The sequence below is a fragment of the Suncus etruscus genome, chromosome 9 (assembly GCF_024139225.1).
Source record: "Suncus etruscus isolate mSunEtr1 chromosome 9, mSunEtr1.pri.cur, whole genome shotgun sequence".
NCBI classification, from domain to species: Eukaryota; Metazoa; Chordata; class Mammalia; order Eulipotyphla; family Soricidae; genus Suncus; species Suncus etruscus.
In genome coordinates this window covers 8,021,234-8,041,956 of record NC_064856.1, presented here as the reverse complement: position 1 = coordinate 8,041,956, position 20,723 = coordinate 8,021,234, and the positions used below count along the sequence as shown (strand labels likewise).

Sequence of the window (20,723 nt, the reverse complement as noted above, 5' to 3'; positions counted from 1 at the left end):
TACATCTGGAAGTTCTCATGCCTTATTTCTGGCTCTGTACTCAGGGCTTGGGGTACTGGGGATTGAACCTGGGCCAGCTGTGTGAACCTAAAGTACTATCGCTTTGGCCCCACAACTGACAAATTATCATTAAGATATAGTCACTTTTATTATTTTTATTACTATTATCATTATTATTTGTCACACCCAGCGGTGCTCAGGGATTTATCCTCGCTCTGAATTTAGAAATTACCTCTGGTGGTATTCAGGGTTGTGCTGGGGACCAGGGATCCAACCAGGCATGGCTGTGTGCAAGGGCACTTTTATTATTATTCCTTCCCTTTATTTGTGTGTGTGTGTGTGTGTGTGTGTGTGTGTGTGTGTGTGTATGTGTGTGTATGTGTGTGTTTGTCTGTCTGTCTGTATGATTGTGCTGTATTTAAACATCCCTTTATTTTCTTTTACTTTTTAAATTTTGAGTGATTCATGAATTTTGCATGTCATCCTTGCTCAGGGGCCGTGTTAATCATCTCAATAACATTCAATTTTAGTATATGCACTGCTGAAGCAAGTACTAAACATCCTTTTCTGTCCTGACTTTGTAAATATATTCTCCTTGATTTCTTCAGTATTTAAATTCTCTTTTCTGAATCCTTTTATTTACTTGTAATTTATTCCTTGCGTAATCTGTTGTAGTGACCTAACTGAATTAATTTTCTTTGGAAAGAAGTTGTCCCAGTTCCATTTGTGCTTATGGATGGTTTTCCCCTTGCAAATTTGAAATTGACTACAGTCATACAGGCTTCAAATCTGTCTTGGTTAGTTTTAGTCTATTTGTTTTTTTTTTAGTTTTAGTCATTTTTAACTTGAGCCAAAGTCTCAGTTCAGATTTAGCTGGGAATGTCATCTCATATTGAGTCACTTGGGAAAATTTGTGACCTTTATGTTGTAAAAATTTCATATTTAGAACATGTTTTTTAATTTTTGGAAAGTTTCTGGGCTACTCCTAGGGCAATGCTCAGGGGTTATTCCCAGTGATCCTCAGAGGACTATGTAGTTAGTGCCTGCACCAGGGATTGAACCTGGGCCTTTCTGATGCTAAGCTTGTACTCTAGTCATTTGAGCGGTCTGGTCATTTCTCAAAAACAAGTTGTTTATTTTTATTTATGTAGGTCTTGTTTATGTTTTAGATTCTTGGGTTTGTGTGTGTGTATATGTGTGTATGTGTGTTGGTGCTGGGAGGAAACACAGGGCTTCATGCATGTAAGACAGGTGCTCTGCTGCCTAGACACATCCCTGCACTGTGATTTTAAATTTGTAAAACTATTTCAAAATTGCCTGATACACTTTTATTACCGTATTTTCCGGCTATAAGACGACCCCCCTAACTTACAGTTAAAACATAGGTTTAGGCCAATATTTGCTGTATCAGACAGAATGTTCCTGTGCTGCAACTGTATCTTCTGCAGTGAGCCAATCACAACAAGCAAAGGTTCAAAGGTTATACTGTAATAGACTTCCTCTCTGACTCTGGCCAACCTGAGCAGGCTTTTTACAGTGTAGATTTGGGTCCAGAACATTGTCTAATTTGCATGCATCAAAAGCCTGCTTGTGTTGGTTGAGTTAGAGAGGCGGTCCGAGCAGCCTTGCAGTGATTGGTACAGGATTGAGTTAGAAAATTCATTTTGTGGCAATATTCAGACAATTTTCGTTTAGCGGCATATTGAAACATTTTCGGGATATACTTGGATATACTCGGCATATAAGACAACCCTCGACTTCATTGCTCTCACTATAACCCAATTGGTACTGTAGCACACAGGATGGATTTTTGTTGTTATTTTTATTAGGACTATTCTAGCACTAAGTAGTATTTAGCTCTCCTAAGCTGCTGTGGCTGCTGAGCTCTAGGAATTACCTGTCAGGGCCTGAGCTGGAGCAGGGCTGGACTCAGCCAATGGAAACGCACATTTTATCAGAGAGCTCAATCTCTGCCTTCCTGGGCCAGACAGTTGAATCTTACCATCATGCTAATGACTGGAGCTGCAAAGCAGATTTGAGGCTTTTGGGTCATTCCTGATGTTGCTCAGGGACTGTTCCTGGCACTTTGTTTGTTGATCACTTCTAGCGGTGATCAGGGTCATTTGGTACTGAACTCATTATGCTTTGCACTATTTCCCTGGCCAGAGGAATGTCCAAGTTTGTAATTTGGGTAGTTTTTGCAAATTATTATTTTTGTTTGTTTGTTTTTGGGCCACCACCGGCGGCGCTCAGAAATCATCCCGAGCAGGCTGGGGGACCATGTGGGATGCCGGGATTCGAACCACCATTGATCCTGAATCAGCTGCTTGCAAGGCAAATGCCCTACTGCTGTGCTATCTCTCCGGCCCCAGTTTTTGCAAATCCTTATAGAGCCATAGCTGGCCTGGAGTTTGGCAATAATTGGATTATCCTAAGCTTTCTATTTTGATACTTAATGCTGCCATTAAGCTGTAAGAATTTATTTCTGATCACATACTTATTTTTCTTTTCTTGTTTAATTGATCTCTTTAAGGTCTGTAGGGTATTGCTGAATAGTTTTGTCCCGAACTTTATTTTGTCTTGGAGGGGGGGGGGGGTCCCTTTCAAGCAGTACTTAGGATCATGGGTGCTACACTCCATGATACTTCGTCCACTGGTATGGAGCATACTAGGGCCTTTGTTGGTGGGGCCATCAGTGCAATATCTAGTGAATTCATGCAATGCCAGGGATTGAAATTGGTCTTTGCACAAACAAAGCTTGAGTTCCTGACCCCTGAGCTACCTCTCTGCCTCCTCACTTGAAAAGAAATCTTCTGGGGCTGAAGAGATAGCACGGCAGTAACCCCTGAGTGCCACCGGGTGTGACCCAAAAACCAAAAAAAAAGAAATTATATAGTACATCGTGCCTAGCACAAAGTAAATAGGGGGTCAAACTGATATTTAAATTATTAATATATTTTGGTTTAGCTTTGATTTTATAATTAAATAGTGTTCAGGGAACAGTGTGGTGCCACGCACGGAGAGCCTGAACCTCCGGCAATCCAAATGTGCTCCAGCCCGTTGCATTATTTATGCAGCCACTAGTCAGTTCATGTGCCAAATTACCTAATAGGCTTTCTTTTTCCTAACAGATTTACTAATTAATTGTTAGAGCATCCTTGACTTTCTGGTAAGAACTCAATTTGCCCATAAGATTGTATTTTGGTTACACTGGCAGTGCTCAGGCATTACTCTTGCTCTGTGCTTAGAAATTACTTCTGATGGGCGCCGGGGTGGGTGGCGCTAGAGGGTAAGGTGGCCTGCCTTGCCTGCGCTAGCCTTGGAGTGGACCGCAGTTCGATCCCCCGGCGTCCCATATGGTCCCCCAAGCCTAGGAGCGACTTCTGAGCGCATAGCCAGGAGTACCCCCTGAGTGTCACATGGGTTGTGGCCCAAAAAACCAAAAACCAAAAACCAAAAAAAAAAAAATAATAAATTACTCCTGACAGGGCTGGAGAGATAGCACCAGCAGTAGGATGTTTGCCTTGCATGCAGAAGGACAATAGTTTGAATCCCGACATCCCATATGGTTCCCTGAGCCTGCCGGGTGGTGATTCCTGAGTGTAGAGTCAGGAGTAGCCCCTGAGTGTTGCTGGGTGTGACCCAAAAACAAAAAACCAAAAAAAAAAAAAAAAAAAAAAAAAGAAAAGAAATTAAACCTGACAAGCTTGGGGGGGACCATATTGAGATGCCAGGGTTCAAACCCAGATTGGCCACATGCAAGGTAAATGCCCTACTTGCTGTGCTATTGCTCTGGCCGCCCCCCCCCCCAAGATATTTTTAATACAAGCCTTTAGGTTTTATTTGTGGGCTTTTTGTTTTTGTTTTTGGGTCACACCCAGCAGTGCTCACGGTTGCTCCTGGCAGGTAGGGGGACCATATGGGATGCCTGGATTCAAACCATCGTCCATCCTGGATCGGCTGCTTGCAAGGCAAACACCCTACCGCTATGCTATTTCTCCATGCCCCATTTGTGGGCATTTTGCTTTAGAATTTTTATGTTTATGTTTGGGAGCTTTCCTTTTGGCAAAAACATCAAATTTTGGGACTGGAGGGTTAGTACAGATGGGTAAGGCGCTTGTATATGCTTGGGTTCAGTCCACAGCATTCCATGTGTTCCCCTGAGCATCACTGGGAGTAAATTCTTAAGTGCAGAGCCAAGGGTAAAGCCCTGTGTACCTAAAAAGTAAGAGAACAGAACAAAAATGAAACTAAATTTTGTCTGTTGTCTTTATTTTGTCTTCTTCATCCTTGAATGTTGATGTAGAGGAAACAGAAAATAGGATGCTCATCATTGTAGGGTCACAGCATTTTGAATATATTCTGTTGTATTCTGGGCTTTTACTATTGCTCTTTGAAAAGTAATTGTCAGTGCTGTTTGTTCATAGATATTTTTTCTCTCATCCTCTCTCACACAACATTCAGAAATACACACACACACACACACACACACACCACACAACACACCACAACACACACACTTTTTTTTGGGCCACATGTGGTGATGCTCTGGTCTTACTCTGAGTGGTCAGGGGATCCATAGCTAGTGCTAGGATGAAGACCAAGTGTCCTACCTGCTGTAGTATCACTTCAGATTCTTGTTTCTTTATGTGATGTTTGAAATAAGCAATATATATATATATATATATATACATATGAGTATATATATATGAGTATAATAATATATATATTTTCTTTGTCCTTTTCAGTAACTTTGTTTTGGTTTAGTTTTAGGGGCTACACTTGGCATTGCTCAGGGTTCTTACTCCTGGCCCTACGTTCAGGAATGACTTCAGGCAGTGCTCAGGGATCATATGGGGATGGAAAGGATTGAGCCTGAGGCAGCTGCTTGCAAGGCAAGTGCTTGCGCATGCCAGTAATTTCTTGGGGGGAAGGGCCTATATATGCCAGTGCTTAGGGATCTAGTACTTAGCAGGGGTCTAGGGTGCCGCAAGAGGCAAAGTCGGGGGTTGATCTTTCAGTGCAAAGTCAGTAGTAAGCCTTGAACATTGGGTGTGTGGACCCAAACAACTAAAACAAAACAAAACAAACAAAAATTCCTCTAGGGCAGGGCCACAAAATGTTTGCACAGAGGGCCGCAAATGGCCCTCGGGCCAAAGAGTTTGAGGACCCATGACTATAGGGAAGAGTATCATATGGTGACGGGGCTGCTGTGTGCAAGGTTCTTTCTTGTTCTCATGTTTTTTATTTCTTTGTGAGTTGTTTTTCCTTTCTCTTTTCATCACTCATTATGTACTATTTTATTAATGTGGGCCAAATGGTGGACATCGTAGGAAGTATATGCTTCCTTCACCTGAAAATTAAAATTCGTTAGCATTTCTGGAAAACTCTTGGGTCTTTTCTTTTTTTAAATTATAATGATATAATTTAAGTACCATGGTTTCAAACATGTTTGTAGTTAAGTTTCAGTCCATAGAAAGTACAGTGCCTTCACCAGGTTGCAACCTTTCCATCTCCAGCGCTTCCCCACCTCACTCTTCTATTTCTCTCACTCACTACCATTGTCCTGATAGTTGTTAATGTCGTTATTTCTTTAACTGCTCTCACCACTCTGTAGTAAGCTTTCATAGCGTGGGCTGGTTCCCTTCTAGCCCATCATCTCTATTGTCTCTGTGAGTTATTAACATTTTTTTGGGGTGGTCAGAAGTCGCTTCTGGCCAGGCTCAGGGGAACCATCTGGGATGCTGGGATTTGAATCAGGGTCTGTCCTTGTTGGCTGTGCGCAAGTCTTACTGCTGTTACTATTGCTCTGGCCCCTGTTATTAACATTTTGTCTTTTATTTCTCTTAAATCCCACCAGAAGGAGTGAGACTATTCTGTGTCTTTTCTTTTTTTCTTTTTTTTGGAGGGTGGGTACACCTGGGTGAATACTGGCTATGCACTCAGAAATCGCTCCTGGCTTTGGGGACCATATGGGGACTCCAGGGGGATTGAACCGTGGGTCCGTCCTAGGCTAGCAAGGGCAAGGCAGACACGCTACGGCTTGTGCCACCATTCTGGGCCTTATGTTCTGTGTGTTTCTTTATTTTTTTTTTTTTTTGGTTTATGGGCCACACCCGGTGACGCTCAGGGGTTACCCTTGGCTATGCGCCTCAGAAGTCGCTCCTCGGCTTGGGGGACCATATGGGACGGCCGGGGGATCGAACCGCGGTCCGTCTCCTAGGCTAGCGCAGGTAAGGCAGGCACCTTACCTCGAGCGCCACCTAGCCCGGGCCCCTCTGTGTGTTTTCTTAAAAAATAATCATCTCGGGGAGCCGGAGAGATAGCATGGAGGTAAGGCTTTTGCCTTGCATGCAGAGGGTCGGTGATTCGAATCCTGGCATCCCATATGGTCCCCCGGGCCTGCAAGCAGTGATTTCTGAACCTGGAGCCAGGAGGAACCCCTGAGCGCTGCCGGGTGTGACCCAAAAACCAAAAAAAAAAAAAAAAAAAAAAGCCAAAAAACATCTCCTATGTCTTTTTCTATTTGGTACTACTTTTAGATACACTTTACCCATTCTTATCATGCCATTCTCTTCCCTTTTTACTCATAATTACTTTTTTTTTTCTTTTTTTTTTTTTTTCTTTTTTTGGTTTTGGGTCAGACCTGGCAGCACTCTACGCTGGCTCTATGCTCAGAAATTGCTCCTGGCAGGACTTGGGTGGACCCTATGGGATGCTGGGATTCGAACCACTGCCCTTCTGCATGCAAGGCAAATGCCCTACCTCCATGCTATTTCTTCGGCCCCCCATTTATCATAATCTCTATCCTCATTGAACTGTGTTGCATTTAGGGCTGTTTTATCACGTTCTCTTTTTTAGAAATCTGACTGTGTTTTATTTTCTCCTTTCACATTCAGGGTCAGAATATTTCTGATCTTTTTAATACCTTCTATCCTGTGATCTCTTTCTCATTTGCTTCTCATATGAGAATGTGTCCCCACCACCCAGAAATCAGATCTTACCTTTGACTATGTCGGCTATAGACTTGGTCTACCACCCTGCTATGTTCATCATCTTGCCGCTACTGTGCCTTGCTTGCTGTCCGTTCCTGCTCACCTCTAGCATCGCACATTTACGCACTCCTGGTGGTGCTTCTGAACCTCTCTCTCATGTAGCGCACTGGCTGTGTCTAATTTACTATTTGACTTATTCTCCACAGGGGCTTGATTATTAGTATAGCAGGTAGGGCATTTGCCATCCTGGGTTAAAATTTCCGGCATCTCTGTGGTCCTAATCCGATCCAAAACTTGTTCTCCACATTTTTTGTCTTAGGGATTGCATTTTTAATTTTTAGAGATTCTCTTTCTTTTTTGGGGATGGAGTTGTGGGGCCACAGCCTGGCAAGTGCTCAGAGGTCACTACTGGCTCTGTGCTCAGAAATCACTCCTGAGCCAGGGGACCATGTGGGATTTAACCTGGGTTGATCCTAGGTCAGCTGCATGCAAGGCAAATGCACCACTACTGTGCTACTGCTCTGGCCCCCATCGAGGTTCTCTTTCTGAAACTGCCTGCTCATTCTTTTTCTATATTTTGTTTTTTTTTTATTTTTAAAGCATTTTAAGTTCATTATGTAGTTTCTTGGCTTATTCTAGTAGCTGATCTTTGTATTGTTTATATTGATTGTTTCTTTTTTCTTTTTCTCTTTCTTTCTCTTTTTCTTTTCTTTTTTTTCTTCTTTCTTCTCTTTCCTCTTTCTCTTTCTCTCTTTTCTCTTTCTCTTCTCTTTCTCTCTCTCTTTCTCTCTCTCTCTCTTTCTTTCTTTCTTCTCTTTCTTTCTTCTTTCTTCTTTCTTTCTTTTCTTTTCTCTTTCTTTCTTCTCTTCTTTCTTTCTTTCTTTCTTTCTTTCTTTCTTTCTTTCTTTCTTTCTTTCTTTCTTTCTTTCTTCTTTCTTCTCCTCTTCCTTCTCTTTCTTTCTTCTCTCTTCTTTTCTCTTTCTTTCTTTCTTTCTTCTTTCTTTCTTTCTTTCTTTTCTTTCTTTCTTTCTTTCTTTCTTTCTTTCTTTCTTTCTTTCTTTCTTTCTTTCTTTCTTTCTTTCTTTCTCTCTCTCTCTCTCTCTCTCTCTCCTCTCTCTCTCTCCTCCCTCCCTCCCTCCCTCCCTCCCTCCCTCCCTCCCCCCTCCCTTCCTCCCTCCCTTCCTTCCTTTCTTTCTTTCGTTTTTTTGGGCCATGCTCATGACACTCAGGGGTTACTTCTGGCTCTGTGCTCAAAAATCGCTCCTGGTTCTGGGGACCATATGGGACGCTGGGGATTGAACCCAGGTTCGTCCTGGGTCAGCTGCATGCAAGGAAAATGCTCTACTGCTGTGCTATCGCTGTGGCCCCTATGTTGAGTTTTTCCTGCAGATTTTTATTCATAGAATATTTCTTCACAAGCATGTTTAAGTTTATTTTAATTTTTTATTTTTTTATTTTTAATTATGAGAACAAAGGTGCAAAGAAAAAGGACAAGGTAAAGTTACAGTGGAAGGACAATCACCCCTAAACAGAATTCTCAGAAGTCCCCTTGCTGATATCTTAACTTTGAACTTTTAGCCAAAGAACATTAAGAAAAATAAAACAGAACCCATGTACAATTACTTGTGGGTGACCGCGCACCCCACAAAAGAATTCTGGATGAATTTTCCACCGCCTGCCTGATAGCCATAAAGTTTGCATAGCCCCGAGCCAACAGGAAACTCTGCAAATAAATTTAGCTTAGCACACAGAATCTGGCTTAACCAGATTCCTTAACCCTTCCATGGAACCTGTTTTTGTGTCTGCTCTCAAGCATATAGTTATAGATATGTTTCTGTAAAGTTTATATTGTGATCCTTATTGCTTGCACAAAAGAAAGATTTAAATGGAAAATAGGCTAAACAAAAAATTGTATTTGCGTAAATATCAATTAGCTATTTGTTTAAGAATTTGCTTCCCCTCCCCTCATCCTGCCAGGTTCCTTCTTATCCTTCCCGCCATTAAAATGTGCTCCCATTGGTTAAAATTGTTGTACTTGTACAAATCTGATTGGTTTATGTTTCAATCCTATGTTACTACTCCTCCCACTGGAGCAGGGCATAAAAACCCTGCTCTCCCCTCAATAAAGCCTCTCGACTGGCAACATCACCCTGAGCCCTTCACTAACTTCTGCAGCTTAATTTTTTAGGTGTTCACAAAAGAGCTTAACACTCGCGAATTATTTGTAGTTGCCTTCTGCCTTCTGTCCTGGTTGAGAGAAAGCTGCTGGCCGGAATTCTCTCCCGGTAAAGGGCAGGAGCTGAGGCAATTACAATTACTTTGTCCCTCAAGTCCCCAGATTGTAATACATAATATTTTTTAGCAGCACACAAAGCAATCTAAAGTCATAAAAATTATGTAACTCCTTAAACACTGAAGACATAGAATCAAAGGAACACAGTAAAAACGGTGTTAGAGTGGCAATTATTGTTTGCATAGGCCCACCAAAAAAAGAGGGACATGGAAAGGAAAAGCCTTGGCCTAAATACAAGGAGACCCTACCCCTGAAGTTTCCTGACATAAGACCAAATCTAGGCTCCAGGAGCATGTTTAAATTTTAACTCTCAACATTTTAGGGTCTGGGCGGTGGCGCTAGAGGTAAGGTGCTTGCTTTACTGTTCGCAGTTCGATTCCCTGGCGTCCCATATGGTCCCTCAAGCCAGGAGCAACTTCTGAGCGCATAGCCAGGAGTAACCCCTGAGCGTTACCAGGTGTGGCCCAAAAACAAAAAAAAAATATTTTTTCAGCATTTTAGTCTCTCTTTTTTTTTTTTTTTGGTTTTTTGGGCCACACCCGGTGACGCTCAGGGGTTACTCCTGGCTATGCGCTCAGAAGTCGCTCCTGGCTTGGGGGACCATATGGGACGCCGGGGGATCAAACCGCGGTCCGTCCTAGGCTAGCGCAGGCAAGGCAGGCACCTTACCTCCAGCGCCACCGCCCGGCCCCGCATTTTAGTCTCTTAACTCAATGCATTAAGAGCTAAAACATTACATCTTTTGAGAAAGAATTGAAAATTCAATGAGAAGCCTGAGAGATAGCACAGTAGGTAGGGCATTTGTCTGGCTTGCAGCCAATCTGGAATGGACCCACGTTTGATTCCTGGCATCCCATATAGTCCACCGAGCCTGCCAGGAACAACCCCTGAGCACCTCCAGATGTGGCCCCAAAAACAAAACAAAAAAATAAAATTTAACTTGAAAACAGATTTTTTTGGGGCGACCTATATCAGATTTAATTTTATCTAAAAGGTCAATTGAATTTTAAATTATATATATATATATATATATATATATATATATATATATATTTTTTTTTTTTTTTTTTTTTTTTTTTGCCATACCTAGAGGCGCTCAAGGTTTACTTCTGCTCTGTGCTCAGAAATTGCTCCTGGTATGCTCAGGGGACCATATGGGATGTCAGGGATCGAACCTAGGTCTGTCCCAGGTTGGCCACATGCAAGGCAAATACCCTACCACTGTGCTATCACTGTGGCCCCTGACAGAGTTTAATTTTGAATGGTTAGGTGGACATTGCCTGTATTGAATCTCGGGTCAACATGCAGCACATGTTCTACCTCTGAACTCACCCTTGGCCTTGATTTCTAATTTGAATTTGATTTTCAGTGAGAATTAATCAATTTGTATGTGATGTTATCGGTGATTGTATCTAGAGAGTTTGTAATTACTTTTATTATGTCCTTGGGGTACTTGTCACATGGCACTACTTTGTTTCCCATCTGCCTTCCCCTATCCTGCCCCCTTCTTTTGATGCTGTTATGATTGAAATGTTACACATATTTGGGCGAGGCCTTCACACACTTGGTCCATATCCTACACACTTAAGTCGTGAACTTTGCATACACTTTGTGGTTGCAGCTTTCCTGGGCCTGCAGGCCTGGTGGTGCTGCTGCTGAGATGTACTGTGATGGATGCTGTGGTGGTGCTGCTGATACACACAGTGTCCAGAAGCTCTGGCCTTGTGCGTGCAGGATAGCCACCTTGCCACTGATCTTTCTGCAGGCTGGCAACTTTTTTGTTTTTCTTAAATTGTGTTTTGCTTTTGGGTCACACGGATCGGTATTTAGGCCTTTTATCTGGCTTTGGGATCACTCCTGGCAGGGCTCTTGGGACCAAATGGTATGCTGGGGATTCCTGAACCCTGGTAAGGGCCCCACCCATTGTACCACTGCTCTGGTCTCTGGGCTACTTACTTAAGAGTGCCAGGAGTGGGACTGGAGCTATAGCACAAGTGGTAGGGCGTTTGCCTTACACACAGCCAACCCAGGAAGGACCCCAGTTCGATTCCCAGCATCCCATATGGTCCCCTGAGCCTGCCAGGAGCGATTTCTGAGCACAGAGCCAGGAGTATCCCCTGAGCGCCACCAGGTGTGACCCCAAAACAAAACAAAATGGGGAAAAAAGAAAAAAGAGTGCCAGGAGTTAAGCTCAGGGCAAGTACTTTGCTCTGAGTCACATCCCTGGCCCCAATTTAGATTGATTTTTATTTTATTGGGAGTTCCCAGAGCTTGAAGATACTAAGTGTAATTTGGACCCCAAACAGCCATGAGACATGTTGCCATGAAGTCATAGGGAATATATATTTTTTTCCTAATCTGAGCCTGTGCTCAAACAGCTTTCTTGTGAACTTTTCTCTGCCCACATGTGATGTTTTTCTGCCTCTTTAAAAAGCAATTGAAGGGAATCTCAGGCCAGCTGCTGACATCACACTGGCTGAGGCCTCATGCCGTACTTCTGGGCATGTAGCCTGCGCTTTCTAGTTCTGCTGGAAGTACTCTTACAGGCTTTTGTAAGTATTACAGGACACTTCTGAAATGCCTAATATGCTTCCTGCTCTGGTTTTCCTGACTTTATTTATTAATTAATTTATTTTGGTTTTTGGGTCATACCCGGCAGCGCTCAGGGGTTCCTCCTGGCTCTGTGCTCAGAAATTGCTCCTGGCAGGCTCAGGGGACCATATGGGATGCCGGGATTTGAACCACTGTCCTTCTGCATGAAAGGCAAACGCCTTACCTCCATGCTATCTCTCTGGCCCCTTCCTGCCTTTATTTTTGACTCCTGGTAATTATGCTTTATTTCTTTTCCAGGTTGCACCATACAAGTCAGGTGATGCTATATTGCATATTATTTTTTCGTTTTGACTTCATATAGTCAAAATGTCTAATTTTTTTTCTTGTGAATGCTTTTTGTGTCTTGTGCAAAATTATTTTTCTTTTTTTTGGTTTTGGGTCATACCTAGTGGTGCTCAGGAGTTACTCATGGCTCTGCACTCCTGGTGTTGGTAAGGGGACCACATGGGATTCTGGGGATCGTACCTGAGATCGATCGCACCCTACCCACTGTGTTATCTCTCCAGCCTCTTACAAAATTATTTTCTACCCCCAAAGTTCTGGAGATGCTTTTCTTTTTTGATTTTTTTGTTTTTGGGTCACACTGGCATACTCTGGGGTTACTTGTGGCTCTGCGCTCATCAGGAATTACTTCTGATGGTGTTTGGGGACTACATGGGATGCTGGGACTTGAACTCAGTTGGTCACATGCAAGTTAAACATCCTTCCTGCAGTATTATTTCTCTATCCCCACGTCTGTTTTCTTACGATTATGACTTTGATTTATCTTTTACAGTTAAATCTACAGACTACCTGCACTATGTCTACATGTGCATGTATGTGGGGACCAGGTGTATATTATTTTCATTACTCATTCATTATTCAATCTCATTTATTGACAAGACCTTTCTTTACCACTTTTTAGTATTACTTCTGATACAAATAGAGTGTTTGTGTACGCATGGTCTGTTTTTGGCATCTCATCTGTTTCAGTGATATATTCGTTCATCCTTATGCCAACAATACCAGGCTTCTGTAATTAGCATAGCTTAATGTCAGCCTTCCCATTTTGTTCTTTTCTTTCAAGCTTATTTGACCATCCTTGCTTCATGACATTTCAACAAAGATATGTTGGTTGTGATTAGAAACATAACTTGAATGTTCAATGAGGGAAGTCCTAAACCAGTAAGTCGTTGGTGGAGAATTAACGCTAGTTGTATGTATGTATGTATGTATGTATGTATGTATGTATGTATGTATGTATATATTTTTGGGGTCTCGTCTGGTGATGCTCAGGGTTTACTCCTGGCTCTGTGCTCGGAAATTGTTCCTGGCATGCTCGGGGGACCATATAGGATGCCAGGATTCAAACCAGGGTCCATCCTGGGTTGTCTGTGTGCAAGGCAAATACCCTACCAATGTGCTATTGCTCCAGCCCCTAATGCTAGTTTTGATACTGAATTTTTGATACTGAATCTTGCAAATCAAAAACATGATAGGTGCCTTTACTAAATGTCATTTACTTTATGCCAGAATTTTATAATTTTTTTGAAATCCTATTTTATTATTCCCATTGGCTGAAAGTACAATAAGATTTCGGGATGTAGATTCTCACTTCAGTGTATGTTTTAAGTTTCACTGTCCCCACCACCAGAGAGTTCTAGTCCAGGGCCCTATCAAAGTGATCTTCCCTCCACTCCATTTTCCCCCTGATAACCACCATGATTTTCAATCAGTTCTGAGTTATTTTTGTTGTTTTTTTTTTTCCTCTTGTTTTCCTTTGGTTATTTATATTTCACATAAGACTTGCAGTTGTCATCTGGCAATTGTCTTTTTCTTCCTGACTTATTTCACTTAGCATCATCACCATAGCTTTCATCCCTGCTGTCTCCAAAACATGGCCTCTTGTGGTCTTAGTAGCCAAACAGTATACTGTTGAGTATATAAACCACAGCTTGTTTTCTGTTTTTGGGGGGTAGAGGGAAAGGGAAGTGCCACACCCAGTGGTGTCCAGAGCTACTCCTGACTCAGAGCTCAGGGCTTTGCTCCTGGGAGCTGTTGCGGTAATGATTCATGCTAGGGATCAAATTCAGTTCTTTCATATGTAAGAGTGTGTGTGTGTGTGTGTGTGAAGCAACTTTTAAGGGGCTGGGAAGGTGGCACTAGAGGTAAGGTGTCTGCCTTGCAAGCGCTAGCATAGTATGGACAGCGGTTTGATCTCCCGGCGTCCCATATGGTCTCCCCAAGTCAGGGGCGATATTTCTGAGCGTGTAGCCAGGAGTAACCCCTGAGCATCAAATGGGTGTGGCTCAAAAACCAAAAAAAAAAAAAAAAAAAAGCAACTTTTAATATTTTACTCCAGCCTTCTGCTGTGAATCTGTTTTATCATTTGCTGGTTTTCTTTTCCTTCTCTCTTTTTTGGGGGGGTGGGGTGGGGGTGGGAATGGAGGGAGACCACACCCAGCTATAGATTGCTTCCGGCAGTACTTGGGGACTATATGGGAGGCTGTGAGTCGAACCTGGGAATAGAACCTGCAAGGCACATGACCTACCTGCTGTACTATTTCTCTGTCTTCCTGGTTTCTTTTTGTTGTTATTTTTGGGCCACACCTGTGATGCTCAGGGGTTCCTCCTGGCTCTGTGCTCAGAAATTGCTCCTGGCTTGAGGGACCATTTGGGACGCTGGGGGATCGAACATAGGTCCATCCTGGGTCAGCTGCATGCAAGGCAACACCCTCCTGCTGTGCTATCGCTCAGGCCCCTGATTTTTTTTTTTTTTTTTTTTTTTTGGTTTTTGGGCCACACCCAGCGGTGCTCAGGGGTTACTCCTGGCTGTCTGCTCAGAAATAGCTCCTGGCAGGCACAGGGGACCATATGGGACACCAGGATTTGAACCAATCACCTTAGGTCCTGGATGGACTGCTTGCAAGGCAAACGCCGCTGTGCTATCTCTCCAGGCCCCTGATTTTTTTTTTTTTTTTTTTTTTTTTGGTTTTTGGGCCACACCCGTTTGATGCTCAGGGGTTACTCCTGGCTATGTGCTCAGAAATCACCCCTGGCTTGGGGGGACCATATGGGACGCCGGGGGATCGAACCGCGGTCCGTTCCTTGGTAGCGCTTACAAGGCAGACACCTTATCTCCAGCGCCACCTTCCCGGCCCCCCTGATTTTTTTTTTAATGTCTAATTTAGTTACTCTTGTCCTTTTGTACATAATAGCTTTTGATTAGTGATTTCAGACCATTCACATTTAGAATGATTATTTATGTATGGAACTTAATTAGTGCCATTCCATTCTGTATTTTATTTCCCACTTGTTTTTGTATTTTTAGTGTTCCTTTTCCCTTGCTTCTGCATTTTCCTTGGATAATTTTCTCATTCTTTCTGTTAAATTTCTTTAATTTTTATTCTGTCTTTACTCTGGAATTTTGTTTTCCTGGTTACCATGGGGTTTTAATTAATGTTTCTGTGTCTGTGATAGTAGTTTTGTGTGTAATGGCATCCAGCTTTTTGTTTTGTGGTTACCATGAGATTTGAATCAATCTATCTGTAGCTAAGATAGTCTTTCTCTGTTTGTGTGCTGGAATTGACTCATTTTTAGACCAAATAGATTCTGTCCTGTTCTTTGATGTTTTGTTCTCATTTTGTTCTTGTTTCCATTTCTGATTCTCGTTACTATTTATCACCATTCTCAAGGGTTTGTGCTTCTTTTTTTTGGGGGGAAGGCCTGTAAATGAAATTCTTTCACCATTTCTTAAAATCTAGTAGTGGTAAACCCTACGATTTGCTTTTTTTTAATCAGTGGAGTCCTTTATTTCAATGGTAATTTTGCAGGATAGAGTGTCTTGAATGGAAACTTTGGCCTTTTTTGAGGTATGAATATATCATCCATCCTTTTATTTTACTCTGTGGAGTTTTTGCTATAAAATAATGATGATAGCCTAGTTGGGATGTCTTTGTATGTTACATATTTCCCCCTCACTAACTTAATATTTCAGCACATAATCATCATAGATTTTAGGCCAATTTTTGCATAGAAGTGGAGTGTGACCATTATGTGAACCCTTGTAAAAGATTATAAACCAATTGGGGACTGAAAAAAATTAGAATGATGTCAGAGTGGTGACAGTGATTGCGTGTTGAAATACAACATCACTGACTTTCAGCCCTGTGGCTTCTTGCACATATGCCCTTTTACACTTAGAAATGTAGGTTTTTCTCATCTTCCTGGGTTTCTATGGTTCTTTGCTTAGCCTGTTAAACCTCCATTCTACTCCCCTTCCCCACCATTCCTACTACATAGGAAGCTTTGTTCATCCATTCTACTCTGGAGAAGATAGGCTTGCTTCATTATGTGGTCATCTCAGCCTCCTGCCAATTCTTCCTCAGTCCATCTTAGCTCATCCTGCTGCTGCTTCTCTACTGCTACTCCTCCTCTGAAGAGCAGGACAGGACAGTAGTTGAGCTTGAACTGCAAGGTGAGACCTGTACTGGCAGCAAAATCTTTTCCTTCCTTTGTGTTAGAAGCTGCTTGTTAGTTCTCTGAAGGGGCTCTTTGTGCTTTTCTCCCTTCACCTTCTAGTATATCCATTATCTTTCCTTGTGTTTCCTGTTACATTGCTGGGCGTCCCTAGTGGAGCTCCGAGCCCTGAGAGCCTTTTCTAATGGTTCTTGGCCAACAGGCTGAAGGATATGGTGCTGCTTGAGGCATTATGATGCTAGGATTCCTGGGCCACCCCAGAGATGCTCAGGGACCCCTCTAACTGCACTCAGTGATCTTGAGAGTACCATGTGGTGCCAAGGATCAAACTAGGGTTGTCTGCATGAATGGCAGGCACCTTAACCCAGGTACTATCTCTCCAGTCCATTTCCTCTTCTAAGTAAATCTAATAGTTCTGGGTTTCTTCTTTATTCCTAAATGTTGTTTTTCCTATTTGATCTGAGCCATTACTGGTATTCTATCTTCTATTTTGCTTTTTCTTTTCTCTGTGAGACTGAAATAATTATATTCTTTATGGAACATAACATTTTATTTATTCTCTTTTTCCTATACAGAGTTATGTCTGTTTGGAACTTTTTTCTCTTGGTGCAGGGAATTGAACCCTGGTCCTTCCTTCTGTTGAGGTCTGTGCTCTATTGCTGAGCCACATCCTGCTCCCTCTGTTTGGAATTGTTTAGTTTTGGTCTCTTTGGTGATGAGTTTCCCCTTCTCTTGCATTTCCTTTCTTTATTTCACTAGGAAATGTCTCATTCTGTGTTCATGTGTATTGGATGTATCTCATTGATTTCCCTTTTCCTATTTTATTGTTTCTGTTGTTAGGCCATACCTGGTAGTGCTTGGGGACTACTTCTGACTTTGTGCTATAGGTTCACTTGTGGCAGTGCTTAAGGGACCAGGCGAAGTCAGGGCTGGGACTTGAGCTTGCAAAGCATGTGCTGCAGCCCTCTGAGCCATCTATTTCACAGGTACCACAATAACTACTTAAACATTGTTGTCTGCCCAGCTCTCCATGTCCATGTCTTTTAGATTGTTTTCTAAAGAATTTCTTTTTTTCATTCAGTGCCAGATTGAACCTTTTTTTTTGGATTTCTTTGTTTTCCCAGTATGAGCCACTGTGGTTCTTGATCTTGGAATTCTCAGATGTGAGGTCTGTACATGAACCCCTTCCTATCTCCTCATGACAATTCATTTCTTTTTGCTCCCTGAGCCTCTGTCTGGATCCCTTCAGGGAATCTTGCCTGGATCTCCAGTGTGGGTGTAAGGTTTCACGCTGCCACTCTTCCAGTCTTAGCTAAGTGGCACTGGGGTGGGGAGAAGGGTCTTTGCCGCCACCCTATATCTGCTAACATTGTTGGCGTTTAGAGTCTAGGCACTTTGCTCATTTTTGGTAAAAAGCCAAGTGGATCACTGTCTTCAGTATGGAGGCTTTCTGGGGCCTTAGAGAACTTATTTCCTTGCTTTCTGCTGGCAAGACTAATGAGTTTGTTTGTTTGCTTTTGCTTTGGGGTCATACCCAGCAACACTAAGGAATTACTTTTGGCTCTGTACTCAGGGTTACTCCTAGTTCTTTACTCAGGCATCACTTCTGGGGGCAAGGTTGGGAGGGCATATGGGGTGCCAGGGATCAAATCAGGTTGACTGGGTGCAACACAAGCGCCCAATCCTTTTTGGCCCTGGGACTCCAAACTTTTTAATTTTGCCTGAGCAGTAGCTGTAGATCAGATGGACCTTCTCCTCTTCCTCTGCCTCCTTCTTGTTCTCTGCCCCTTTCTTCTCCTTCTCCTCTGCCTCCTCCTCTGCTCCTTCCCTCCTTTTTGGGCCCTTCTGCACAAACACATATGCCTGTATTGATCAGGTGTCCTCCAGTCCTCCTATCTTAGCAGGTTTTTGGTTGTGTTTTCAAGAATCTCTGTCTCTGTCTCTGTCTCTGTCTCTCTCTGTCTCTGTCTGTCTCTGTCTGTCTGTCTGTCTGTCTGTCTGTCTGTCTGTCTGTCTGTCTGTCTGTCTGTCTGTCTCTCTCTCAATCATCTGCTTTGTTTTGTTTTTGGACCACCACCAGTGGTGCCCAGGCTTACTACTACTGACTCTGTGCTCTATTCTTGGCAGTGCTGGGGGAACTTATGGTATGCAAAGATCAAATCTGAGTTGGCCACGGGCAAGGCAGGTACTCTGTCCCCTCTACTATTGCTCCAGTCCTTCAAGGAATCTTCCCTTGATGTAGTTTGTTCCTCCACATTTTCTGCACTTCTGTACTTTTCCCTACTGAGGTTCTGTACACTTAGATCCAAGGTATTTGGTGTTGGTTTCTGTTGTGCAGTGTATCATTTACCTTTTCTAATTGTTTCTATCCTAAGAAAATGCAAATGAATTTTTGTACTTTAGTTTTGTGTCCTGCACATCTATTGAACTCTTAACCTTTCTTTAACTTGATGCATATCACAGTTTTTCCAAGGAAGAACTCTCTCTCTCTCTCTCTCTCTCTCTCTCTCTCTCTCTCCTCTCTCTCTCTCTCTCCCTCTCTCTCCCTCTCTCCTCTCCCTCCCCTCTCCTCTCTCTCTCTCTCTCTCTCTCTCTCTCCCTCCTCTCCCTCTCCCTCTCCCTCTCCCTCTCCCTCTCCTCTCCCTCTCCCTCTCCCTCTCCCTCTCCCTCTCCCTCTCCCTCTCCCTCTCCCTCTCCCTCTCCCTCTCCCTCTCCCTCTCCCTCTCCCTCTCTCCTCGCCAGGCCTTATGTTGTCCGTTTTGTATTCTTTTTTTTTTTTTTTTTTGGTTTTTGGGCCACACCCAGTAATGCTCAGGAGTTACTCCTGGCTATGCGCTCAGAAGTTGCTCCTGGCTTGGAGGACCATATGGGACACCGGGGGATCGAACCGAGGTCCGTCCAAGGCTAGCGCAGGCAAGGCAGGCACCTTACCTTTAGCGCCACCGCCCGGCCCCCGTTTTGTATTCTTTTTTACAACAAAACTCCTTAAGTGAGTTGTTTTTGCTGTCTCCTATTTTTTCACTTCTCATTTTCTCTTGAACTCATTACATTTGAAGTCAAGAGGAGCAAATCCAGTGGTGAATTCTCCCACTGAGTTTCATAACATCTCACTGTTCTTTGTTGAACATTGGGCTTGGATTTTAGAGTTCCCCAATTGACTGCTATTTCATTTGCAGAAGAAAGGAACTTATATTCTTTCTTCTTCAGACTTCCAGAAATTTGAGCACTCTGGCCAGAGAGATAGTAGAGTGGATAGGGCACTTACCATGCATGCTGCCAATTGGGTTTGATCCCTTGCATCCCACATGATCCCATGAGACTGCTCGGAGTGAGCCAGGAATCTAATCTGAGCATGGCAGGGTGTAACCCAAAACAAAACAAAACAAAAATCAACCCCCACCAAGAAAAATAAACACCCCCCCCAAATAAATATAAAAAATTAAAATTTGAGTGCTCTGAAACTGGAACAGTGGTATAGCAGGTAGGGTGCTTGCTTTACACATAACTGACCCAGGTTTGATCCCCAGCATTCAATATGGCTTCCCAGGTACCACCAGGTATAATTCCTGAGTGCAAAGCCAGAGGTTAACCCCTGAGCATTGTTGGGAATGAACTCCCTCAAGGAGCCCCTCCCCAAAAGGAAAAACTTGAGTGCTCTGTATTTGCACTCACCCCTAGTCTTTATCTCCTCCTATTCACATGTTCTCAGTTCCAGAATTCTCAACTCTATAAATGGAATACTTGATTTTTTACTCCACGCCTATTCAAGCCTCTGTTTTCTCAGCATGCATATGGCAGCTCCAAAAAACCTGTGTGTTTTCTTTATTATTCCTTTAAGTTACATTCAAATTATCATCACATCCTGTTTCTTAAATTTATGTACGAATTGATTATTTTGTCCCCTCTCCATTTATAAATAGGCACCAGATTGTATAATTCTTTGTAGTTTTAAATAGCCATAAAATTTATAAAAAGTGTCAGTGGTGGGCCAGACGATAGCACAGTGGTAGGGCTTTTGCTTTGCATACAGCCGACCTGGGAGAGACTTGGGTTCTATTCCCAGCAATCCATATGGTTCTCTGAGCCTGCCAGGAGCAATTTCTGAGTGCAGAGCTAGGAGTAACTCCTGAGCACCACTGGGTATGGCCCAAAAACCAAAAACGAAAATGACTAAGTGGTATGCAAAAGGTGGTAGATGTCAGAGACTCTGTGTGTGTGTGTGTGTGTGTGTGTCTTTATATTTTGCTGATTGCTTTTTCTTTCTTTTGCTCCATGGATATTTACATGGAGGCTGAAAAGATCAAAGTTATAAAATAAAAACTGATTTCTAGTAGGGCTGGTCTTTGGTTGAATGCAGTCCTATT

The 20,723-nt window shown here is 42.8% G+C and overlaps 1 protein-coding gene and 1 non-coding gene across 4 annotated transcripts in view; one reads left to right on the top strand and one right to left on the bottom strand.

The window, feature by feature from the left end:
• ATRN (attractin) overlaps nucleotides 1–20,723 on the top strand; it is a 192,635-nt gene that overhangs the window by 33,307 nt on the left and 138,605 nt on the right. The window lies entirely within an intron of this gene.
• On the bottom strand, nucleotides 448–554 carry LOC126019978 (U6 spliceosomal RNA). Its single transcript, XR_007499573.1, has one exon. It is a non-coding gene; the product is annotated as a U6 spliceosomal RNA (small nuclear RNA).